General features: G+C 44.8%; 1 protein-coding gene across 3 annotated transcripts in view; it reads right to left on the minus strand.

The window, feature by feature from the left end:
* Positions 1-25,445, minus strand: part of gli2a (GLI family zinc finger 2a) — a 442,689-nt gene that overhangs the window by 95,900 nt on the left and 321,344 nt on the right. The window lies entirely within an intron of this gene.

A 25,445-nucleotide genomic window follows, 5' to 3' on the forward strand; every position in this document is an offset into this window, starting at 1 on the left:
TGGAACAAGATGGGAAGCAGTAAAGGATTGAGGGAGATATAATTTGAGGGGGATTATCACCTCAGTACTCTGTGATAGACATAAAAAGTCTTCAGTATTGTAAATTATGCACCTCCAGGATAATGAGGATGAATTCGCAGGCATACTAATCCTCATTAATTTACCACAACAACTTTACCTTTTCACCTCTGTACAAAAATAGCCCTTTCGATTAGAGAACAGAACCTGGCAGAGAGGGGGGGTAAACAAACTGACGACAGCAGCAGGGATAAATTAGTGAAAACACTTTGATTAAAATTACTATTTTGCCATCCAATTTATTGTTCGATAAAAGCCTTTTTCTATTTGGAAAATGGGCCTTCCTCAACCTAAGCCATGGATTGGGATTATTTAAATGTGGGTCCTCAAATAAAAGAAAACATGTGGCTGTTTTTCCACTGCAAATGTACAATTATTTAAAGCATAAAGCTATTCAGTATAAAGGTAGAGATGAACACTGTCCCACTTTGTTCTACCTGACTATTTTTCACACCTCTGTTCATATTGTTTTAGAAGGAACTGCAGAGGCTGGAAAATCGAAGGTAGACAAAAATGCTGGAGAAACTCAGCGGGTGAGGCAGCATCTATGGAGCGAAGGAAATGGGCAACATTTCGGGTCTGAAGAAGGGTCTCGACCCGAAACGTTGCCCATTTTCTTCGCTCCATAGATGCTGCCTCACCCGCTGCGTTTCTCTACCTCGCTTAGTCTTTTTCCATTAGTCTTTTTCCTGCTTGATATTGGTTTTGGTTGGTATTGGTTTTGATATTGAAATATTATTGTCACGTTTACTGAGATACTGTGAAAGGCTTGACCTGCCCATCCTAGCCTGCCCCTGTGTTTAAGAAAGAACTGCAGATGCTGGTAAAATCGAAGGTAGACACAAAATGCTGGAGAAACTCAGCGGGCGATGCAGCATGTATGGAGAGAAACAATTACATTTTTTAACATTTTTTTAGTTCTGCATGGGTGCAGGAGGTGGCACCAGTGCAGTCGTCAATGTAGCGGAGGTAGAGTTCAGGGATAGGGGCAGTGTACGCCTGGCTCAGGGATTGTTCAACGTACCCTACAAAGCGGCAGGCTTGGCTAGGACCCAAGCGAGTGCCCCTAGCTATGCCTTGGATCTAGAGGAAGTGGGAGGAGTCGAAGGAGAAGTTGTTGAGTGTAAGGACCAGCTCTGCTAGGCGGAGTGCATTTGTGGATGGAAATTGACTGGTTCTGCGGTGCAGGAAGGAACGGAGGGCTTTAAGATTCTCCTGGTGGGGGATGGAGGTGTATAGTCGGAGAGAAGGAGGAATCACAGAGGGGGAGCAGTGAGAGAGGATGTTGCTAAACTCTCTTCGGAGAGAGGAGCAGAACCTCTTCAAAGTAGACATATGGGAAAAGGGTCTTGACCCGAAACATCGCCAATTCCTTCTCTCCAGAGATGCTGCCTCACCCGCTGAGTTTCTCTAGCATTTTGTGTCTACCCTAGTCTGTCCCCTATTTGGTTCCATTCAACACCTTCCAGCCACGCTGTCTACTTTCCCCCTCCCCTCTTCCCCCCCAATTTGTTTCCACCAATCACCCACCAGCCTGTCTGTCAAAACTGTCCCATGCCCCTCCCACCCACCAGCCTGTCTGTCAAAACTGCCCCATGCCCCTCCCACTCCCCCCACGTAGGTTCATCTGCCCGACAACACCCAGGTCACCGCATTACACCTATCATCTTTGCCTCCACAGATAGATAGAAACATAGAATTAGGTGCAGGGTCTCGGCCCTTCGAAGAATGACCTGATCAAACGTCATCTGTCCATTTCTTCTCTGATGCTGCCAGGGTCACTTCATTACCTCTATATCTGAAGAACTGGTCTGTGCAGAGAGTTCCAGAGATTCCTGAAAAAAAACGTCATCAGTTTTGTCCCCATTTTCTCTGATCGCTGCTGCTGAGCCTGTTACTCCAGCATTTTGTTTGTCTATCACCTACTAAACCAAGTCTATCCCCTCTTTCTTCATAAGACACCCCTCCCTAGTCTGGTGAACCTCTCTGAACTCCCTCTTTAGAATGGCTCCTCTTGGAGACCCTCTACGCAATCCTCTTGGTCACCTGATGCACTGATACCTCTTGACGCAAGATATCATTCACCTTCTTCTGCCTCCATGCCTACCTTCAATGAGACACCCAGATTCTGCCTGACTCTCTGAGTTCCTTCAGCAATTTGTTTTGTTTGTTCCCTATCTTAAACCAGCTAATAGCAATCTGCAAACTAAGCTATTACACTCAAAATGACGCTCCCAGAACTACTGCTAAAGCATCAGTAAGTGATGATTGATAATAGAAATCAAACTATGTTGCATGTATTACTTTGTCCACAATGTGAGCCTAATATGTATATAAAATGACCAATCCCTTCTCATGAGAAACATTTTGAAGTCTATTCTCAGCTATCCCTTAGCTCTGGAACTTTGAAAGTCAGTTAGTCCACTGCAACTCTCGTGGCTTGTGTCTCATGAGTCTGCCTATTCCCAACGCCTATCTTTAGTCCTATTTTTCCTTCTGCCTCAAATATTTATTCAATTTGCTCTCAAAGTATGCAATGGCCTCCGCTTCCACAAATCCTTCCCTGAACCAAACCTCTGCATCAAGAAATGTTCCCCCAGTTCCTTCTTCTTTCAATGAGTCATAATTTGAGAGTGATGATTGGGGATTATTAACTTCTTCGTCAGACTAACTCCTTTCCCATCTGGTCACATTGCAATTTTCAGCTCTCTGCCAAATTCACAAATTTCAGGTAATTTTCTTTTTCTGTTTGCATTGGAACAGGCTAGCTCAACTGCAAGTTTGTAACACAATCCGTCTGTAACACAAAACTGATTTTTTTTTTTCCTTCTCTCCACAGAAGCTACCTGACCTGCTGACCAATTCCAATGTTCATTCTCCTTTTGTTTAGTTTAGTTTAGAGATACAGCGTGGAAACATGCCCTTTGGCCCACCGAGTCCGCGCCGACCAGCGATCCCCGCACACTAACACTATCCTAAACCCACAAGGGGCAATTTACAATCTTTACCAAGCCAATTATCTGACAAACCTGTATGTCTTTGGAGTGTGGGAGGAAACCAGAGATCCGTGGGAGGAAACCCCAGAGAAAACCCACGCAGGTCATGGGGAGAATGTACAAACTCCGTACGGACAGCACCCGTAGTCAGGATCAAACCTGGGTCTCTGGCACAGTAAGGCAGCAACTCTACCGCTGTGCCACCCTATTTAGGTTTCAGGTTTCACCACCAAGTATGATTAACATGTCACAGCATTTATATATCTTTATGCTTCCTCTTTCACTCATTCCTCTGATTTGTTTCCAGCTATCACCCACCAGCAAGACTCTCAAAACATCCCTCTGCTCCTCTGTCTCTCTCACACGGGTTCATCTGGCAGATAATCTCGCTAGAATTTAGAAGATTGAGGGGGGATCTTATAGAAACGTACAAAATTCTTAAGGGGTTGGACAGGCAAGATGCAGGAAGATTGTTCCCGATGTTGGGGATGTCCAGAACAAGGGGTCACAGTTTAAGGATAAGGGGGAAATCTTTTAGGACTGAGATGAGAAAAACATTTTTTACACAGTGAGTGGTGAATCTGTGGAATTCTCTGCCACAGAAGGTAGTTGAGGCCAGTTCATTGGCTATATTTAAGAGGGAGTTAAATGTGGCCCTTGTGGCTAAAGGGATCAGGGGGTATGGAGAGAAGGCAGATACAGGATACTGAGTTGGATGATCAGCCATGATCATATTGAATGGCAGTGCTGGCTCGAAGGGCCGAATGGCCTACTCCTGCACCTATTTTCTATGTTTCTATAATCAGACAACTCCACAAATAGCAGAATCACTTAAAAAACTTTAAGCTCACCTGACCACAATAAATAAAAACAAACGTATTTTGTTTATTTTGCAGGCTCGAAGGGCCGAATGGCCTACTCCTGCACCTAATTTCTATGTTTCTATGTTTCTATGTTTCTATTTTCTCACTTTCTGATGTTGGGTCTTCAAATTGAAACATTAAGAGGATGGGGAGGAAAGACGGCTGTTCAAAAAATGTTTACAGATATTGGAGCGAAACCATATTTTAAGCATCTATTATACAGTTTAGTGATTGCACATACATACCAAAAGCTTTACACTCATTTAGAAGGGTACAAGTCAGTAATGAAATGGAAGGCTCGCCACTTAATAAATGAATAGTTCTAATAAGCATATAACAGAACACTGTCCCCAACTAACACTATTTCCATTTTGACCAGCCAAAGAATTGTGTATTCTTTTTCTCCAAACTCGCCAATGTCACTCTGCCAACACCTCGCAAAACTGTCTCTACTATAGAATCACCCCTGCATTCTGGTCTCCTCCCCCTCAAAGCCTTAAGCATGCAGGGACAGCAGGCAGTGAAGAAAACTAATGGCATGTTGGCCTTCATAATGAGAGGATTTGAGTTCAGGAGCAAAGAGGTCCATCTGCAGTTGTACAGGGCCCTGGTGAGACCACACCTGGAGTATGGTGTGCAGTTTTGGTCTCCTAATTTGAGGAAGGACATTCTTGTTATTGAGGGATTGCTGCGGAGGTTTAGTTTAGATTAGAGATACAGCGCGGAAACAGGCCCTTCGGCCCACCGGGTCCGTGCCGATGAATGATCCCCGCATATTAACACGATCTACCAGCAATCCCCATACATTAACACTCTCCTACGCACTCTAGGGACAATTTAGTTTATACCAAGCCATTTAACCTACAAACCTGTAAGTCTTTGGAGTGTGGGAGAAAACCGGAGATCTCGGAGGAAACCCACGCAGGTCACGGGTAGAACGTAAAAGCCATACAGACAGCACCCGTAGTCGGGATCGAACCCGGGTCTCCGACTTTGCATTCGCTGTAAGGCAGCAACTCTACCACTGTGCTAGCGTGCCACCCCCATGGTTCACGAGGTTAATTCCGCGATGGCGGGACTGTCATATGATGGAAAAAATGGAACGACTGGTCTTGCATTCACTGGAATTTAGAAGGATGAGAGGCGTTCTTATAGAAACATATAAAATTATTAAGGGATTGGACAAGCTAGATGCAGGAAACATGTTCCCAATGTTGGAGGAGTCCAGAACCAGGGACGATAGTTTGGCCTATCCTTTATTCACAGTTTAAGAATAAGGAAGGGGTAGGCTATTTGGAACAGAGATGAGGAAAAATGTTTTCACCCAGAGAGTTGTGAATTTGGGGAATTCTCTGCCTCAGAAGGCAGTGGATACCGATTCACTAGATGCATTCAAAAGAGAGTTATATAGAGCTCTTAGGGCTAGTGAATTAAGGGATATGGGGAGAAGGCAGAAACGGGGTACTGATTGTGATTGTTCAGCCATGATCACATTGAACGGCAGTGCTGGCTCGAAGGGCCGAATGGCCTACTCCTTCACCCATTTTCTCTGTTTTTATGTTTCTATGTACACCATTGTGACTTGAAAATATGTTGTGTTTAGTATAGTTTAGGTTAGAGATACAGCACGGAAACGGGCCCTTCGGCCCAACGGGTCCCTGCTGATCAGCGATCCCCGCATATTAACCACATATATATGGAATATTAACTGTGGAATTCTCTGCCTCAGAGGGCGGTGGAGGCCGGTGTTCTGGAACCTTTCAAGGGAGAGCTAGAAAGGGCTCTTGAAGATAGCGGGAGTCAGGGGCTATGGGGTATTGATTGTGGATGATCAGTCATGATCACATTGAATGGCGATGATGGCTTGAAGGGATGTATGGTCTACTCCTGCACCTATTGTCTATTAAGTTGCACCCTGGCTATTTTCTCTTCTCTCCTCTCCTCTCCCATCAGGCAAAAGAGTCAGCAGTGTGAAAACACACACCTCTAGATTCAGGGAATAGAGTCCAAGCCTGCTCAACCTCTCCCTATAGCTCAGACCCTCGAGTCCTGACAACATCCTTGAAAATCTGCGCTGGACTCTTTCCAACGTAACAACATCTTTCCTCTAACATGGTGCCAAGAACTGAAAACAATATTCTCAATACGGTCTCACCTGCGTCTTATAAAACTGCAAAATGGCCTGTCAACTATCCTCAGTACCCTGACAGATAAAGGCAAATGTGCTCAAAGCCATTTTGACCAACCCATCTAGCTGTGACACCACCTTCAACACTATTAACACTATTTATTTAAATGTTGTTTCCTGCCTCATTCTCTCTGCACACACCAAGGACATTTTTTACATTTACCAAGCCAATTTACATAGGTCTTTGGAGTGTGGGAGGAAACCCACACAGTCACAGGGAGAACGTACAAACTCCGTGCAGACAGCACCCGTAGTCGGGATCGAACTGGGATCTGCAAGTGCTGTAAGGCATCAACTCTACCATTGCTCCACCGTGCCGTCTTTCAAAGTTGCTGGGTCTGAATCCTGAAACAAGCTTCCAGACACCATCGTGACAGTCCACAAATATTCAAGAGATAGAAACTAAATGCTGTAGTAACTAGGCGGGTCAGGCAGCATCTCCGGAGAAATGAATAGGTGACATTTTGTGTCTGAACCCTTCCACGGACTGAAGGTAGAGGTGGGTGGTGGGTAACATTCAAGTGGCCAATTTTGGATGGGCAATAAATGCTAACCTTGCCATTTATGCCAACATCTTGAAAAATAATATGTAAAATGTGCACTAGGAACCTGTATAAAGGTGGGGGTATTTTCTTGAAAGCTATGCCACACAGAGGCAAAATAGATACTCAATGGAAACACAACAAACTTCAGCTGCTAGAATCTTGAGCAAATCACAAAGTGCTGGAGTAACTCAGCACGTCAGGCAGCATCCGTGGAGGGGAATGGATGGGCGACATTTTTGGTCAGTGCCCTTCTTCAGACAGATTTCGGATACACACTGGGCCTGTCAGAAGCATCAATTGATAAAAAGCTTCAAAACTCTCAACTACATGTTCCCATCCAAGCATGAAAGAAAGACCTTAGAATTTAATTAGCATGTTGAGGGAGTGTGGTGGTGGAATGGTATATTTTACCAGATTAGTAATCCGGTGTTCTGAATGAACTACTGAGTGATATTTTGGTTTAGTTTAGTTTAGATATACAGCAAAGAGACAGGCCCATCGGCCCATCGAATTGGCACTGACCAGCGATCTCCGCACATTAACACTATCCTACACACGCTAGGGCCGATTTACACTTTTACCAAGCCAATAAACCTACAAACCTGCACGTCTTTGGAGTGGGGGAGAAATCCGAAGATCTTGGAGAAATCCCATGCAGGTCACGGGGTGAACGTACAAACTCCATACAGACAAGCACCCAGAGACAGGATCAAACCCGGGTATCTGGCGCTGTAAGGCAGTAGCTCTACCGCTGCACCAACATGCCTCTATGACTTTGAATCTCACCGTGGTGAGGTGGAGTGCATTTAAATTTAAATAATGAAATAAATCCTGAATAAATAGCTAGCATTCGATCTGGTGACTATGAGCCTTATCGCAAAAGCCCATTTGGTGAATAGTCTTTTGTCCCTTCCTTCTGCAGTTGAGCCAATATGTGACTCCAGATCATCACCAAAGTGATGGAGTTTAGAAGGTTGAGAGAGGACCTCATTGAAACTTACCAAATAGTGAAAGGGCTGGAGAAAGAGGATGTGGAGATGATGTTTTCACTAGTGAGAAAGTCTAAGACCAGGCGGCAAAGCATCAAAATAAAAGGACGTACCTTTAGAAAGGAGATGAGGAGGAATATCTTTACTCAGAGGGTGGTGAATCTGTGGAATTCATTGCTACAGGCAGCTGTGGAGGCCACGTCATTGGATATTTTTAAGGTCGAGACTGGCCCTTCTTGATTAGTAAGGGGTGTCAAGGGTGAAGGCGGGAGAATGGGGTTGAGGGGGAAAGATAGATCAGACATGATTGAATGGCGGAGTAGGTTAGATGGGTCGAATGGCCTAATTCTGCTCCTCGGGCTTCATGAACTTGAGCATTGAAAATGCCTGTCACATTGTGAAGTTGCCTTACAAAGTTGTATTAAACTCTAACTGTAGCACGTGTAGAGCAGCTGTTCAAGAAAGCACCCCAACATTGCCTTCCTCGTGGCAATTACGAATAGGTTATAGCAGTTGCTCTTGACAGGAAAGCCCGCATCCCAATAAAAAACTGTTTCATGACCTTCATTTGTCCCAAAGCACTTTGGAGCCAATGTTGTTCTGAAGCGAAATGACTGTTGTAGTGCAGGAAATGTCAACTTGCACACAAAATTCACACCATTGGTGAGGTGATAATGACCAGATAATGTGTTTTTGTGATGCCGATTGAGGGTTAAGTATTGATCAGGCAATGTACTATCACACTGAACTTCAGAAATCCATGGCCTTAAACCCGTGTTTTACCAAAATAGTGTAGTGGGCTGGATCTTAAACAATGACGGGACAGAGCAGAGGAGAGCAGCCGCCACTGTTTGACAGATGAGGTTGAAACAGAGGTGCACATCCTCCTAAAATGCAAAAAAAATTGACAAAACAAGGAAAGCATACTTTGACAAACTCAGTGTGGCAACCCCTGATTTTAAAGAACTCGATGATACATCAAAACTAAGAATAATCCTTGGCTAAGGAAATACGGCACATCTTGGTGCACAATACGTAACAGCATGCCATAACCTGAGAGACGGTGAATGACCAACATGCACATATGTACGCACACACTAATTGACATTAACTAACACTAAGAAATTAATATTGAATTGCTAAACTTGCTATTGTGTTGTACTGCTTACAGCTGCAAGAACGTGTAGCAATCAATAAAGGGCTATAGGCCTATTGCGAGTTTATGTACAGGGACATATCTATTCATGCACTGTATACTTGTATTTATACTTATGCATTTTAAACATGTATGTCATGTTTTATACTTTGGCAATATAACAATGTATTTTTATCATGACAATAAAGTTTTTTAATTGAATTGAAATTGGATGAAGATAGAGACCTTAGTAGCAAAGTATCAAGATAACAACCTCTCCCTCAACGTCAGCAAAAGGAATGAGTTGACTGCAGACTTCAGGGAGCAGGGTGGAATACAAGCCCTAGTCTGTATCAATGGTACTGAAGTGGAGAAGATTGACAGCCTAAAGTCTCAGGATGTAAATATCGCCCACATTTTCACACACAAGTTCACTCATTTTAGGAGTAGAATTAAACCATTGAGTCCACTCCGTCATTCAATCATGGCTGGTCTCTGCCTCCTCCTATGGATAACAGTAACAGGATCGGTCCGAGTCAGCATGGATTTACGAAGAGGAAATCATGCTTGACTAATCTTCTGGATTTTTTTGAGAATGTAACTAGGAAAATGGACAAGGGAGAGCCAGTGGATGTGGTGCACCTGGACTTTGAGAAAGCATTCGATAAGGTCCCACATAGGAGAATAGTGGGAAAAGTTAGGGCACATGGTATTGGGGGTAGAGTGCTGGCATGGATAGAAAATAGGTTGGCAGACAGGAAACAAAAAAGTAGGGATTAACGGATCCCTTTCGGAATGGCAGGCAGTGACTAGTGGGATACCGCAAGGCTCGGTGCTGGGACCACAGCTATTTACAATATATATTAAAGATTTAGATGAATGTATTACAAGTAAAATTAGGAAATTTGCAGATGACACTAAGCTGGGTGGCAGTGTGAACTGTGAGGAGGATGCTATGAGAATGCAGGGTGACTTGGACAGGTTGGGTGAGTGGATGCAGTTTAATGTGGATAAATGTGAGGTTCTCCACTTTGGTAGCAAAAACAGGAAGGCAGATTATTATCTAAATGGTGTCAAGTTGGGAAAAGGGAAGTACAATGGGAGCTGGGGTCCTTGTTCATCAGTCAATGAAAGTTAGCATGCAGGAACAGCAGGCAGTGAAGAAAGTAAATGGCATGTTGGCCTTCATAACAAGAGGAATTGAGAAGAGGAGCAAAGAGGTCCTTCTACAGTTGTACAGGGACCTAGTGAGACCACACCTGGAGTATCATGTGCAGTTTTGGTCTCCAAATTTGAGGAAGGACATTCTTGCTATTGGGGGAGTGCAGAGTAGGTTCACAAGGTTAATTCCCGGAATTGCGGGACTGTCATATGCTGAGAGAATGGAGCAGCTGGGCTTGTATACTCTGGAATTTAGGATGAGAGGATATCTTATTGAAACATAAGATTATTAAGGGTTTGGACATGCTAGAGGCAGGAAACATATTCCCGATGTTGGGGGAGTCCAGAACTAGGGGGCACTGTTTAAGAATAAAGGGTAAGCCATTTAGAACGGAGATGAGGAAACACTTTTTCACACAGATAGTTGTGAGTCTGTGGAATTCTCTGCTTCAGAGGGCAGTGGAGGTTGGATCTTTGGATACTTTCAAGAGAGAGCTAGAGAGGGTAGAAGATAGTGAATGAAGTCAGGAGGTATGAGGAGAAGGCAGGAACGTGGTACTGATTGTGGATGATCAGCCATGATCATATTGAATGGCGGTGCTGGCTCGAAGGGCCGAATAGCCTACTCCTGCACCTATCGTCTATTGTCTAATCCCATTTTCCTGATTTCTCCCCATAACCCTTGACACCCTTTCTAATCAAGAATTTGTCCATCTCTGCCTTAAAAATATCCACTGACTTGGCCTCCACAGCTCTCTGTGACAATGAGTTCCACAGATTAACTACCCTCTGATTAAGAAGTTCCTCCTCACCTCCATTGTAAGAGCACCCTTTAATTCTGAGGGTATGACCTCTGGTCCTAGACTCTCCCACCCGTGGAAACATCCTTTCCACATCCTCTCTATCTATGCTTTTCATTATTCCGTAAGTTTCAGTGAGGCCCCCCTCAACCTTCTAAACTCCAGCGAGTAGAGGCCCAGTGCTGTCAAGCACTCAACATATGCTCAAAATTTGTCCTGGTACAACCACTTTGATGCTACAGCCAATACTACACACAAATTACTATTTCCTTGGAAAGCTAAAGAAATTTGGCATGTCTCCAATGAGTCCTACCAATTTCTGTGGATACACCATAGAATGCATCCAATTCGAATGCATCACCGCATGTTATGGCAACTGGTCTACTCCAGGACCCCAGGAAATTGCAGAGTAATGAACGCAGCCCAGTCCTCCACACAGACCAGCCTCCCTCCATTGATTCCACCTATACTTCACGCTGCCTCGGGGAAAGCACCTGGTATAATCAAAAAACACGCACAAGCCATGCATTCTATTTTCTCTCATTGGGCAGAAAATAGAGAACTTGAAAGAACGTACTACCAGATTCAAGACCCTGATGTTATCAGACATCTTTCCTATGCTGAGAAGCATTTATTTTGATCTTCCTATCTACCTTTTAGCAGTTTTTTCCATTTTATTTTGTGTGCACTTTCTCTATAGCTGTAACACTATATTCTGCAGTTTAGTTTCTTACTCTTTTGTGCTACCTGATGTACACATGTACGATATGATCTGCCAAGATAACTTGCAAAACAAAGTTTTTCATTGTATTTCGGTGCACGTGACAATAATAAACCGTACCAGTGAGAACTCCAAACAGTTTCAAAGTTGTATTTATTTAGAAAAATTCTACAGGCGGTCTTATATTGATCAACAATTCGACTGCCAAACTTCAGTGGAAGTGGGTTAGGTTGCACACAGAGCAGGTCTTGATTTACATGCACAAGCCAATATATTGGTGGTGTTAAAACAACTGGCTGCAGCTCACTTCTAAGCGTTAGTGAGCTTACTTTGGCTCAAGCGGATGCTGCACTTTAAATTCAGACCCAGCTGTAGGTCGGGAACTCTTGCTTTTCCCACAGTCCTTGCGTGTACAATTATCCAACAAGGACCAGCATTCAGTGCGAGACAAGGTGGTGGATTCTTTGACTCCAGCTCCGCAAATGAACTGCCCACGGGAATCAAAACTATTCGGGCTGGTATTTTAAGGTCAGATCTGCAACGATTGCTTCAGTTGCAAAAGTTTTCAACATTAAGCTTAACCAAACACAAGTGACCAAATGACTCCACTCTCAGAAATCATGATATCGCTCTTGCGACTGGTCCCAGAATCAAACGTGACCCAGAGGATTGGATTCTCACCCCTATTGCAGAAGGTCATGAGTTTCACACCCGCTCCAAAGACTTGAGCCTATAGTCCAAGATGACTCTGGAATGGAGTAATGAGACATTGTTGTTTTGCAAGAGACCTCGCCACAAAACCTTCAACTAATGCCAAGCAGTTCCAGTACAGATAAAATGCTGGCATCCACCCGACAAAAATTGTTGAAGTATGCCCAGTTCATTCCAGGCAGAACATATCCAATCTGGCTAGTTATCACCCAATCAGTCTGCCCTCAAAGTGGTCGAAGCAGTCACCAACAGTTCTATTGAGTGGCACTTACTCACAAAATAGTGTTTGGTAATCTGGAAAGCATTACACCAGGAGGTGGTGGTAACACTCACTCTCACCACGTTTAAAATGTATCTGGACAAGCTATTGAGTCACCAAGGCATTGAAGGCTACGGATCATATGCTGATAATGGGATTAGAAAGTGGCTTTTGCACAGGCACATGGATGTGCAGGGAATGGACATATGTGGCTCTTGTGCAGGCTGATGAGAGTAGTTTACATTGGCATTGTGTTTGGCACAGACAATGTGAGCTCAGTGACTCCAGCATTTTGTGTCTATCAAAAGAAGATGGCTGTGATTGTCAGTCAATTCTGACCAGTCCCAGAGCTTCTTGACTCAACCATCTTCACTTATATCAATGATCTTACATCCATCATAAGTTTGGAATTAGGGATATTTCTTGATAATTGCATAATGTTTCAATTTAATTCACATCTCCTCGCCCCAAATGAAACAGCCAACGTGGACAACATTCAGACATGGACAAATAACATTTGGGCCAACCAGTTCCAGACAACAGCCATCTCCAGAGAAGAGAATCTAACTACCTATCCTTGATATTCAATGGCATTACCATCACCAAGAGTTCCACCATCAATAACCTGGTAATCACTGTTGACCTTCTGGCAGAAATAAATGATCTTATTAGCTTCAGTAATATGTGGCTTCATTGCTGAGTCCCTTCAAATCAAATTTAATGAAAGATTTTTACGCTGTTTGGATCAGACAGTACCGGAGTATGCCAACAATAAATGCTAGAAATTGTGTTTTTCTAAAAAATTATATCTGCATGTGTGGGCTTGAAATTGAGCTCCACTAATGCAATGCAAATTTGGAACCACTTAAATAAAAACAAATTGTCAACAGAGGCTTTGTGTGTGAGACCACATATTTGCCTGAAGTGTTTGGGAGTCGCAGTTATTTTTCCAAAACCCTCCAATGTTTCTTCCTGAGCGTGTTCACCACATTGACGTCTGCCGGCATGTGTACCCTGGACACCTCCTCGCATCTCTCCCAAGTGGCTGCTCTTCACACATGAACCCGGATGATCCATTCCATCACAGGGAGAAAAACACATGCCATTCTTAGCCGGTACAATGAACCACAGCCAATGCAAGAGGGTTGACTGGGATGATAACTGATTTGACGGACATTGAAGAGTGACTTCGTTGAATTTGTAAACTGACCTCGGTCAGCACGGCAGTAGAGAAGCCCAGGGCATTGTTTCTGTGCAAAGATGGGGCAATGAAAGCACAGTGTCATAGGAAGGATGTTGTCAAGCTGGAAAGGGTGCAGAGAAGATTTACGAGGATGTTGCCAGGACCCGAGGGTCTGAGCTGTAAGGAGAGGTTGAGTAGGCTGCGACATCTATTCCTAGGAGCGCAGGAGAATGAGGGGGGTGATCTCATAGAGGAGTATAAGTTCATGAAAGGAATAGATCGAGTAGATGCAAAGAATCTCTTGCTCAGAGTAGGGGAAATCGAGGATGAGAGGACATAGGTTTAAGGTGATTTAATAGGTATCTGAGGAGTCACTTTTTCGTACAAAGGGTGGTGGGTGTATGGAACAAGCTGCCAGAGGAGCTAGTTGAGGCAGGGACTATCGCAATGTTTAAGAAACAGTTAGTACATGGATAGGACAGGTTTGGAGGGGTGTGGGCCTGATGCAGGCAGGTGGGACTAATGTTGCTGGGACATGTTGGCTGGTAAGGGCAAGTTGGGCTGAAGGGCCTGTTTCCACGCTGTATCACCAAATGGTCACTGAATGTATCACCGTATGCCAAATGGCCTACTCCTGCACCTATTGTCTATTGTCTATTGGGGTCCTGATTGGGAATGATCAGCCATGATCACATTGAATGGCGGTGCTGGCTCGAAGGTCCAAATGGCTTGCTCCTGCACCTATTGTCTATTGTCAGTTGTCTATCACTCCAAGACTGTCGAGTCTGTATTACCAGTCTGGATGCCAATTAATTTTAGTGTTGATGATGAGATCAGGTAATACAGCATAAACAGATTAAACCTTATCCTTTCTTAATCCTGATATTTATGATTTGGAGTGAGCTATCAGAAAGGCTGGAGGAAGCAAATATTGAGAGTCAAAGAGTGAAGCAGGCCATTCCACACAGGGAGTTTGCACTGAATAACAAGCACCCAATTGAACTAACTGTATACTAATCCCTTTTTCATCAGCACATATTCCCATCAAATTCCCCCAGATTATACCACTAATGTTAAATCTAGGGGGCAATTAACCTATCAACACACACACACACACACACACACCCACACACACACACACACACACACACACACACACACACACACACACACGCACACACACACACAACACACACAGAAAATAGAACAGTATGGCACAGGAACAAATCCCTTGGCCCCCGATGTCCGTGCCAAATCTCATCTGCCTGCGTTTGATCCATATCCCTCTATACCCTGCATATCCATGTGCCTATCTAAAAGCATCTTGGACATCACCATCCCCACCACTATTGTTGGCACATTCCCACCACCCTCTGTGGCCAAAAACATTTACTTTCCCTGCACATTCTCTTTAAAGTTTACCCCTCTCACCTCAAAGCTATATCCTCTAGTTCTTGATATTTGCACCCCAGAAAAAGGTTCTGACTGTTTACCCCATATTATGGGGTGGGAGATTACAACCTTCACGTGGTCCGCCCTGTTTCGATTAATGCAATCAACCCGGCGTGCACAATCACATATAGAACAAGTTGTCCTATAACTTTAGGCTGTGCACGCCATATGCAAGAAGAAGACCCCATATTATCACAGGAAGGACATGCCAACTCAACAGTGACTCCACTGGAGTAAGGATTGAAGCTGGATCGCTGGAGTGATGAGACAGCTGCTTTACTGGCTACGCCACTGTGCCACCTAGCCTCAGAATGCCTGTTCACAATAGCCCAATGTTGGAGTTGCTGCTGTCTAGGGTACACATCACTGCGAGCTCATCCCTCAAAGCTGGCAAACACTCTAGCCCTTACTTGCCCAGGACACCATGGGGCAAAGGGTCCTTAGCCAGACGGTGGTGAATCTGTGGAATTCATCAGGGGAGGCACAGCGCTAGAGTTGCTGCCTTACAGTGCCAGAGACCGGGTTCAAACCTGACTATGGGTGCTGTCTGTACGAAGTCTGTACGTTCTCCCCGTGACCTGCGTGGGTTTTCTCAAGGATCTCTGGTTTCCTCCCACACTCCAGAGAAGTTCAGGCTTGTAAATTAATTTGGCTTTGGTTAAAACTGTAAATTGTCCCTAGTGCTGCCAGTGTGTGGGGATCGCTGGTTGGCACGAGCTCGGTAGACCGAAGGGCCTGTTTCTATACTGTACCTCTAAACTAAACTAAGACACTATGGAGGCCAAGACGTTGGATATTTTTAAGGCACAGATTGGTATGTTCTTGATTAGCAAGGGTGTCAAAAGGTACGGGGAAAAGGCTGGAAAATGGGGTTGAGAGGGAAAAATTGATCAGCCATGGTTGAATGGTGGAGTAGACTCAATGGGCTACATGGCTTAATTATGCTCCTTCATAGAAACATAGAAAATAGGTGCAGGAGGTGGCCATTCGGCCCTTCGAGCCAGCACCGTCATTCATTGTGATCATGGCTAATCGTCCCCTATCAATAACCCGTGCCTGCCTTCTCCCTTGACTCCACTAGCCCCTAGAGCTCTGTCCACCTCTCTCTTAAATCCATCAAGTAGTGACTTGGCCTCCACTGCTCTCTGTGGCAGGGAATTCACAACTCTCTGGGTGAAAAAGTTTTTTCTCACCTCAGTCTTAAATGACCTCCCCTTTATTCTAAGAGAATATTCATTTTATGGTCTTAGGGCAAAGGTGACTGTTCGAATGCCCTCTAGAAAGAGATGCAAGAATTCACTTCAGAGCAGCAAATGCAGCTTTATTTTGCTCGGCTGTACGGAAAATGTAGTAACTGGGATGAATTGGACAACTCTTTCAGAAAGTTAGCACAGGTACAATGGGCCGAATTGTTGCCTTCTGCTCGCAATAATTCCAAGAGTTCCCTCACTGGCTGATTAGTCCACGTGTCCTGCTCTTCGACAAATTGTAGTTCTCAAACGTTTTGCAGGAATAATGGCACAATTATCGTCAACAGTATCAGTCATTAGTATCTGAAGTGCAAGTGCAGACTCTGTTGTCATAAAACCTGAGTAATACCACTTGTAAAATTAACTGGCATCTTATGGAAAGAATAACAATACCGCTCCTCCAGTGATTTCTTAGCCTTCAAACACAATTGAGATTCAGAGCACTGTTAGGAACTGTTGCCCCGTAGTAAGTGATATCAGCTGGAATCTAAATTAAGCTCCTCATCTTGCAACGAGTGCATTTAATTTACGAACTTTGCTCAGATCCTCTCTGGCGCCTGGAAAAATAACAAAACTTGGAAAGGATTGATGCAGGTCTGTCACGAGGCGGTGGAATGAAGACATTTTATAAGGACCACAGAGTTCATCCCGTGCCTTACATTTTATTCGCTTTTAAGAAGTAGGCCCTGATGTATACCATGTCCTAGTGGATGAACACAAAATGCTGGAGTAACTCAGCGGGATGGGCAGCGTCTCTGGAGCGAAGGAATGGGTGACGTTTCTGATCGAGACCCTACTTCAGACTAGTGTCTAGTGTCTTAATGGAGCCTGACTGGTACCGATGTTAGTATTGAGGACGTAGCGCTGAGCTATTTTTTTCGAAAGGGTTCATTTGTAACGCTCTGTTCCGAACATCTGCTGCTCTGGTGACAGGCAGCTGGCCTTCTCTGCAGGGAGGCTCCACAACAACCTCATCACGCCTGCAAGATCCCAGTCTGGAGAACAAACAGCCCCTCTTCGGACCAAGGGTCACGAGAGGAGCAGTGGAGGTGTGCGTTCAATTTTCCTCTCTCCGGCCGGAGGTTGGATGAGTTCAGTTGCATCCGGGGAAACTGCTCTCTCAGCTGCTCTTCAAACAAAGCCAGGAAAAAATGAGATATAGACTCTCGGGACTGTGATATCAGCTGCCTTAAACGTTGGACTGACCTTGTAATGTAGCATGCAATGGTTATTCAAAATGTGATTATATTTAAATATTAACTATGCATTTAAAAATTACCACACAAAATGAAAGTCATGCCAAGAAATCAGACGGGGCCGGTTTAGTTGCCACACCACTCGGGGTCCCATGAAAGGAAATAAGCACACCAAAATGGGTGAGATTGTTCTTTGAAAGCCTGCTATTGTTCTTCAGAGAAGTGTTCATAGAAACATAGAAAATAGATGCAGGAGTAGGCCATTCGAGCCTGCACCGCCATTCAATATGATCATGGCTGATCATCCAACTCAGTATCCCATACCTGCCTTCTCTCCATACCCCCTGATCCCTTTAGCCACAAGGGCCACATCTAACTCCCTCTTAAATATAGCCAATGAACTGGCCTCAACTACCTTCTGTGGCAGAGAATTCCACAGGTTCACCACTCTCTGTGTAAAAAATGATTTCCTCATCTCGGTCCTAAAAGATTTCCCCCTTATCCTTAAACTTCCCTCTTATCCTAAAAGAAGTTCCTTACTTCTGCTTTTTTCTACTTCAGCAGAGGTGGTTGCATCTTCAACTGCATTCTCCCTGATGGCAGCTAGATGATCAGCCTGCTCTCTCTGCGTTGTTGCCACAAGGGCGGCTCAGGGGCACAGCTGGTAGAACCGTTGCTTCACAGCGCAGGGGATGTGGGTTCAACCCCGACCTCGGGTGCTGTCTGCGTGGAGATTGCGCGGTCTCCCTTTGACCGTGTCCAAATCCTCCGGGTGCTCCGGTTTCCTCCCTCATCTCAAAGTTATGCAGGTTTGTAGGTCCTCTGCAAATTGCCCCTAGGGGCAATTTACAGAGGACCTACAAACCTGCATATCTTTGAGATGTGGGAGGAAATTAGTGTGTAGGGCGTGAACACGAAAGTGGGGTGACATGGAACTAGTGTGAGCGAATGATCAATGGTCGGTGTGGACTTGGTGGGCTGAAGGGCCTGTTTCCATGCTGTATTTGTAAACTGCACTAAACAGTTCATGTGCATGGTCTTCAAAAGCCACAGAGCTGCTGCCTAAAATGCTGGCATGAAGATGCTGGCTAACATAGACACCACAAACATCTGTGTGTGTGTGTGTGTGTGTGTGGGCACCATCTGTACTCCAGCTAACTCCAGAGATGACAGCAGCACGCATTGAGGGGCAGAAACTAAAGGCTGCTGGCATGGAATGGCCAAAGAATCATGGCTTTATAATGATCATTGCATGATCCTTGTCAAAAATTGCAGCATGATCTTGATCGGTTGACCAGATGGGCAGAGGAACGATTGATGGAATTTAATACAGAGAAATGTGAGGCGTTTCAGTTTGGATAGGGAAAGGACCTACACAGTGAATGGTGGGGTTTACGGGAAGTGTTGTAGAGCAGAGGGATCTAGGGGTGTAGGTGTATGGTTCCTTGAAGGTGGTGTCACAGCTCGATGGGTTGGTCAAAATGGCTTTGAGCACATTTGCCTTTATCTGTCAGGCTACTGAGGATAGTTGACAGGCCATTTTGCAGTTTCATAAGACGCAGGTGAGACCGTATTGAGAATATTGTTTTCAGTTCTGGGCACCATGTTAGAGGAAAGATGTTGTTACGTTGGAAAGAGTCCAGCGCAGATTTACAAGGATGTTGTCAGGACTCGAGGGTCTGAGCTATAGGGAGAGGTTGAGCAGGCTTGGACTGTATTCCCTGAATCTGGAGGTGTGTGTTTTCACATTGCTGACTCTTTTGCCTGATGGGAGAGGAGAGGAGAGAAGAGAAAGTAGCCAGGGTGCAACTTAATAGACAATAGGTGCAGGAGTAGGCCATTCGGCCCTTCAAGCCAGCACCACCATTCAATGTGATCATGGCTGATCATCCACAATCAGTACCCCGTTCCTGCCTTCTCCCCATAGCCCCTGACTCTACTATCCTCAAGATCCCTATCTAGCTCCCTCTTTAAGGTTTCCAGAGAACTGGCCTCCACCGCCCTCTGAGGCAGAGAATCCCACAGACTCACAACTCTCTGAGTGAAAAACTGTAATGGCTTACACCTTATTCTTAAACTGTGGCCCCTGGTTCTGGACTCCCCCAACATCGGGAACATAATGTTGTTAAGTTGGAAAGAGTGCAGAACAGATTTACGAGGATGTTGCCAGGGCTCGAGGGTCTGAGCTATAGGGAGAGGTTGAGCAGGCTAGGACTCTATTCCCTGGAGCGCAGGAGGGTGAGGGGTGATCTTATAGAGATGTATAAAATCGTGAGAGGAATCGATTGGGTGGACACACAGTCTCTTGCCCAGAGTGGGATAATTGTGAACTAGAGGGCATAGGTTTAAGGTGAAGGGAGGAAGATATTATGGGAATCTGAAGGGTAACTTTTTCATGCAAAGGGTGATGGGTGCATGGAATGTGCTGCCGGAGGAGGTAGTTGAGGCTGGGACTATCACAACGTTTAAGAAACAATTAGACAGGTACATGGATATGTCAGGTTTGGAGGGATATGGGCTAAAGGTTGGACTAGTGTATATGGGACATGTTGGTCATTGTAAGCAAGTAGGGCTGAATGGCCTGTTTCCACACTGCATGGTTCTATCAGATGGAGAGCCTGTAATTAATATCTGAACGGTAATGTCACCAGTTGGGATGCCTGTGTTCATGGATATAATTCTTCTCCTGATTATGGAAGTCCAATTTTGGATGGTATTTTATGAGTTCAGTTTAGTTTATTGTCATGTGTACCGAGGTACATTGAAAAGCATTTTGGTTTTGTGCTAACCAGTCAGCCGAAAGACAATACATGATTACAATCAATCCATTCACAGTATATAGATACATGATACACGCTAGAATTCAGAAGATTGAGGGGGGATCTTATAGAAACTTACAAAATTCTTAAGGGGTTGGACAGGCTAGATGCAAGAAGATTGTTCCCGATGTTGGGGAAGTCCAGAACTAGAGGTCACAGGTAAGAGGGAAATCTTTTAGGACCAAAATGAGAAAATCATTTTTTACACAGAGAGTGGTGAATCTGTGGAATTCTCTGCCACAGAAGGTAGTTGAGGCCAGTTCATTGTCTATATTTAAGAGGGAGTTAGATGTGGCCCTTGTGGCTAAAGGGATCAGGGGGTATGGAGAGAAGGCAGGGATGGGATACTGAGTTGGATGATCAGCCATGATCATATCGAATGGCGGTGCAGGCTCGAAGGGCCGAATGGCATACTCCTGCACCTATTTTCTATGTTTCTATAAGGGAATACTGTTTAGTGCAAGGTAAAGCCAGCAAAGTCTGACCAAGGATAGTCCAAGGGACATCAAAGAGGTAGATAGTAGTTCAGTACTGCTCTCTGGTTGTGTTAGCATGATTCAGTTGCCTGATAACAGCTGGGAAGAAACTGACCCTAAATCTGGAGGTGTGTTTTCACACTGCTGTACCTTTTGCCTGATGGGAGAGGGGAGATGAGGGGGTGGCCAGGGTGCGGCTCATCCTTGATTATGCTGTTGGCCTTGCCGAGGTATAAATGGAATCAATAGAGTGGAGGTTGGTTTGTGTGATGGCCTGGGCTGCGTCCACAATTCGTTGCAATTTCTTACGGTCCTGGATGGAGCTGTTCCCAAACCAAGCTGCGATGCATCCTGATAAAATGCTTTGTGTGGTGCATCTGTAGAAGTTGGTGAGAGTTGTAGGGGTCAAGCCAAACTTCCTAAGCCTTCAAAGGAAGTAGAGGCGCTGGTGTGCCTCCTTGGTCGCTGCTTCAATATGAGTGTCCAGGACAACTTGTTGGTGACATTGGCTGTGTGGAATTTGAGGTTTTCGACCATCTCTACTTCGGCACCGTCAATGCAAACTGAGGTATGTGTACTCTTTGCTTCTATTGAGTCAATGATGCAGGGTCAAATATGAAATTGGACAGTTTCACTTTCAAGGAGCTACAGACATGGTCCCCAAAATCCCTCCATAGATCAATGGCGTTAAGGGTCATAAATTTAATTGCATACTTTCTACTTAATGCAGCACCTCATACGTGCTCGGAATAAATGCCATCTGCAATATCTCTGCCTATTTCCCAGCTGATCAATATCCTGCTTTATACTTTGACAGCCTTCCTCACTGTCGCACCTCAACTAACTTTGACAAGTTCTGCAAACTTACTAGCCAACCCATCTACAATTACATTCAATTTGTTTATAGACATCACCAACAACAGGGGTTCCAGCACATTGTGGAATTCTCTGCCACAGAAGGCAATGGAAGCCAATTCACTGGATGGATTTAAAAGAGAGTTGGATAGAGCTCAAGGGGCTGGTGGAATCAAGGGACATGCGGAGAAGGCAGGCACGGGTTACTGATTGTGGATGTTCAGCCATGATCACAATGAATGGCGTTTCTATATCCCTGCGGAACTCCTCTCGTCACAGGGATGCGGCCAGAATAATAATCTTTCACCCAACTCTCGGTCTTCCATTAGTTAGCTAGTTCTGAATCCAAAAGAGCTAGTCACCATGGTTCCCATGCATCTTAATCTTCTGGATCAGACTAGCATGAGGGGCTTTATCGAATGTGTATGAGGGAACTGCAGATGGAGGTTTACACCGAAGATAGACATAAAAGAGCCCTCTCCCCGACTCTCAGTTTTGACCCGAAACGTCACCTATTCACTTTCTCCAGATGTGCTGCCTGACCCGCTGAGTTACTCCAGCATTTTGGATCTATTATCAGACTTTATCAAATGCCTCACGAAAAGCAGACAACATTGACCACCCTTCCTTCATCGATCACCTTTGTCACCTGATCAGAAAATGCGACGTGACCTGCCGTGGAAAAAAAACATGCTGACTGTCCATAACTAGCTAATTCTCTCCCAAATGTGAGTAAACCCTATCCTATAGAATATCTCTCCAATACTGATGTGTGGCTCACAGGCCAACAATGTCCTGGATTGTAGGTAGACAAAAATGCTGGAGAAACTCAGCGGGTGAGGCATCATCTATGGAGCGAAGGAAAAAGGTAACGTTTCGGGCCGAACCCCTTCTTCAGTCTTGGATTGTCTCTACTTCCCTTTTTAAACAAAGAACCAACATTGGTTACTCTCCAGTCCAGTCCTCACCTGTGTCTAGACAAGATACCAAGAACCTTGTCAATGATCATCAGACTTTGGGAAGTCCAGGACAAGGGGTCACAGTTTAAGGATAAAGGGGAAATCTTTTAGGACCGAGATGAGAAAAACATTTTTCACACAGAGAGTGGTGAATCTGTGGAATTCTCTGCCACAGAAGGTAGTTGAGGCCAGTTCATTGGCTATATTTAAGAGGGATCAGGGGGTATGGAGAGAAGGCAGGTACAGGATACTGAGTTGGATGATCAGCCATGATCATATTGAATGGCGGTGCAGGCTTGAAGCTCCTGCACCTATTTTCTATGTTTCTATCTCTTTGACATGATCACTGATATGCTTCACTATGGGGAACATCCATTTTAGATTGCACGGAGCTGAATAAAAAGCACAGTGTAATATTATTTCCAGGTTAAGGTAGCCCATAGCTACATAATCTAAATCCAACAGGAACTAGTCTGATTACCTGCACTAGGGTTGGGTAGCGGGTGAGGCACCAAACTGTGCTCGTTGTGGTTAGGCAACAAGAATATTTCAAGTAAGGACTCAGGCTATGTTTGGATTTTACCTTTATATCCTCATCTTCCAAATTGAGCGGTTAGTGATAAAGTTTAACGCAGCACAGAAACAGGCCCTTCCGACCATCGATTTGCACTAATCCGACCTTTGTTATTCTCCCCGCACTCTCATCAAACCCCCTCCAGATTGTACCACTCAGCTACACTCTGGGGACAATTTGCAGCGGCCAACTAACCTCCCACCCGCTTTCCCTTGGGATGGAAGAGGAAAGTAGACCAAGGGGAAGTGTGCAATCTTCACACAGACAGACCCGGAGGTCAGGATTGAACTGGGTGCAAGGAGTGGTGAGTCGCTATTAGCTTTGCCCTTGCATCATTACTTAGATCTTGGGATTGAATCCCTCCACATTCGGAGGTACCTTATGTCATTGTTGCATCTCAGGGTCAGTATCAATGTACACAAGGGAGCCCGCTCACCAACACAACATAAACGCAGCCTCAACCCGTGGCCCGAGTGCAAATGTATTTCCTCATCTCTTACTTCCAGCCAAAATTTTCCTTCAATACCAAATTAGGATTTTCTTCAACGTTGAACTCTATGAATTGGCAGGCATGCAAATAAAGTATAGTGAGTCTGAATGGATATTTAAATTTCACTGATGTTGTCCACTGAATGAGAAGACTTAGAGCATGGGAACAGGCCCCTCAGTCATACTTGAATATGCCGACCAAGATGCCCTGAGCCGGTCCCGTCTGCCCGCAATTGGTCCATATCCTTCTAAACCATGTCCTTCTAAACCTTCTATCCGTGTACCTGTCCAAGTGTCCATTAAATGCTGTTATCATACCTGCCTCAACTATCTCCTCTGGTGGCCCATTCCACCACTCTCTGAGCAATTCATCTTATTAAAAACAGGAACAAGGCAGAGATTTTCACAGCCAGTATTTTATACCTATTTGCAAAATCGCAACTTTAGCTCTTCTCCCCCTGTCTAAGTTTCTCTCCTCGTTTCACAAAGGAGATGGTGCACAGCAATATGCCATTGCACAGCCCACTGTAGAAGTAAGTCCACAGCACTACCTGGCAACTGGCCGCCCACTGAATTGAAGCTTCTTCACGAGCATTCACACGCAACACGACACTGCAGGCGATTTAGCTTTGAAGGGTAGCAACAATGACCTGAACTGTGTACCTAACCTGGAGTCCTCTAAAATCATTTCTGCATGAGCTTATTATACAGTGACCATGAAAGGAACGTGTATTAATATTGCAACTTTGGCAGCCTCAGGACCTCCCACAGATTTTTACAGCAAATTAAGTAATTTTTAAAGTGAAGTCACTTTTATAAAGTAGGAAATTAGGATTAAGAACGCTACTGTTTATTTTCTGCCTCCCTAGCCTGAGGGTATTAACACGGTTTGGAGCAGTCTGTTCAATTAACTCATCGCAAACCAGCCATCAGATTTGCCCAAGTTCTGACTGACACAGTTTAGTTGATCACATTTACTCACTCTTTCTTTACAGGGCTCTTTTTTTTGCAAGAGTCTCCCTGGCTGCCAGTCCCTCCCTACCCCACGGTTCCCTTGGTGAGGAAGCTTCCGTCCAAGGGAGAGAGAAGCTTATCCATGCTCCATAGGTACCAAGTTCCCAGGAAAGGGCTAGGTACAGGGCATCCACACTGCCAGCACCACGCTCTGCAAAAATCTGGATTGCCTGGAATCTGCGACTGACCAAGAACTGGAACCTGTGGCTCCTACTAGTGACACGCTGTGGTTTCAGACTGAGCTCCACACATTCTGCACAACACACACATCCTCTCAACAAAAATTGAAAGACAAAGAGCAGGTCTGTGCACCGTCGCTTGCCCGAGCAGTCCGCCGAGGGAGAAATATGAAAGAAACAAACCAGAAAAATGTACAAAATCCTGTATTTGTTAGTTCCTTAGCTTAGCCTGTAAATAGTGGGGCCGGGCTGTGAGCAGCTGCTGGCTCTTTTCACTAAACGCACTCTAAGGCGTTCGTAGTAATCTAGATCTCCTCCAAGGCAATATTTCCATGCTCACATTGCCTACAGGCAGTTAAGAAGCACAAGAACGCCAACCCTACTTTTATGAAAGCCATTCTAATCACTATCAAACTGACCAGGAAGCAGCATGAGTCCCAGTTGGTCTGGAATAACACAGTGTAGTCAGTTGTAAACAGTGCATCATTTCGGAAATTAGCCCACAGGGTGGAGTTACCTGTATCTGCACAGGTTTTGCTATTGTTAGGGAATG

Source organism: Leucoraja erinacea, chromosome 7, assembly GCF_028641065.1.
Source record: "Leucoraja erinacea ecotype New England chromosome 7, Leri_hhj_1, whole genome shotgun sequence".
Taxonomy (NCBI): Eukaryota; Metazoa; Chordata; class Chondrichthyes; order Rajiformes; family Rajidae; genus Leucoraja; species Leucoraja erinaceus.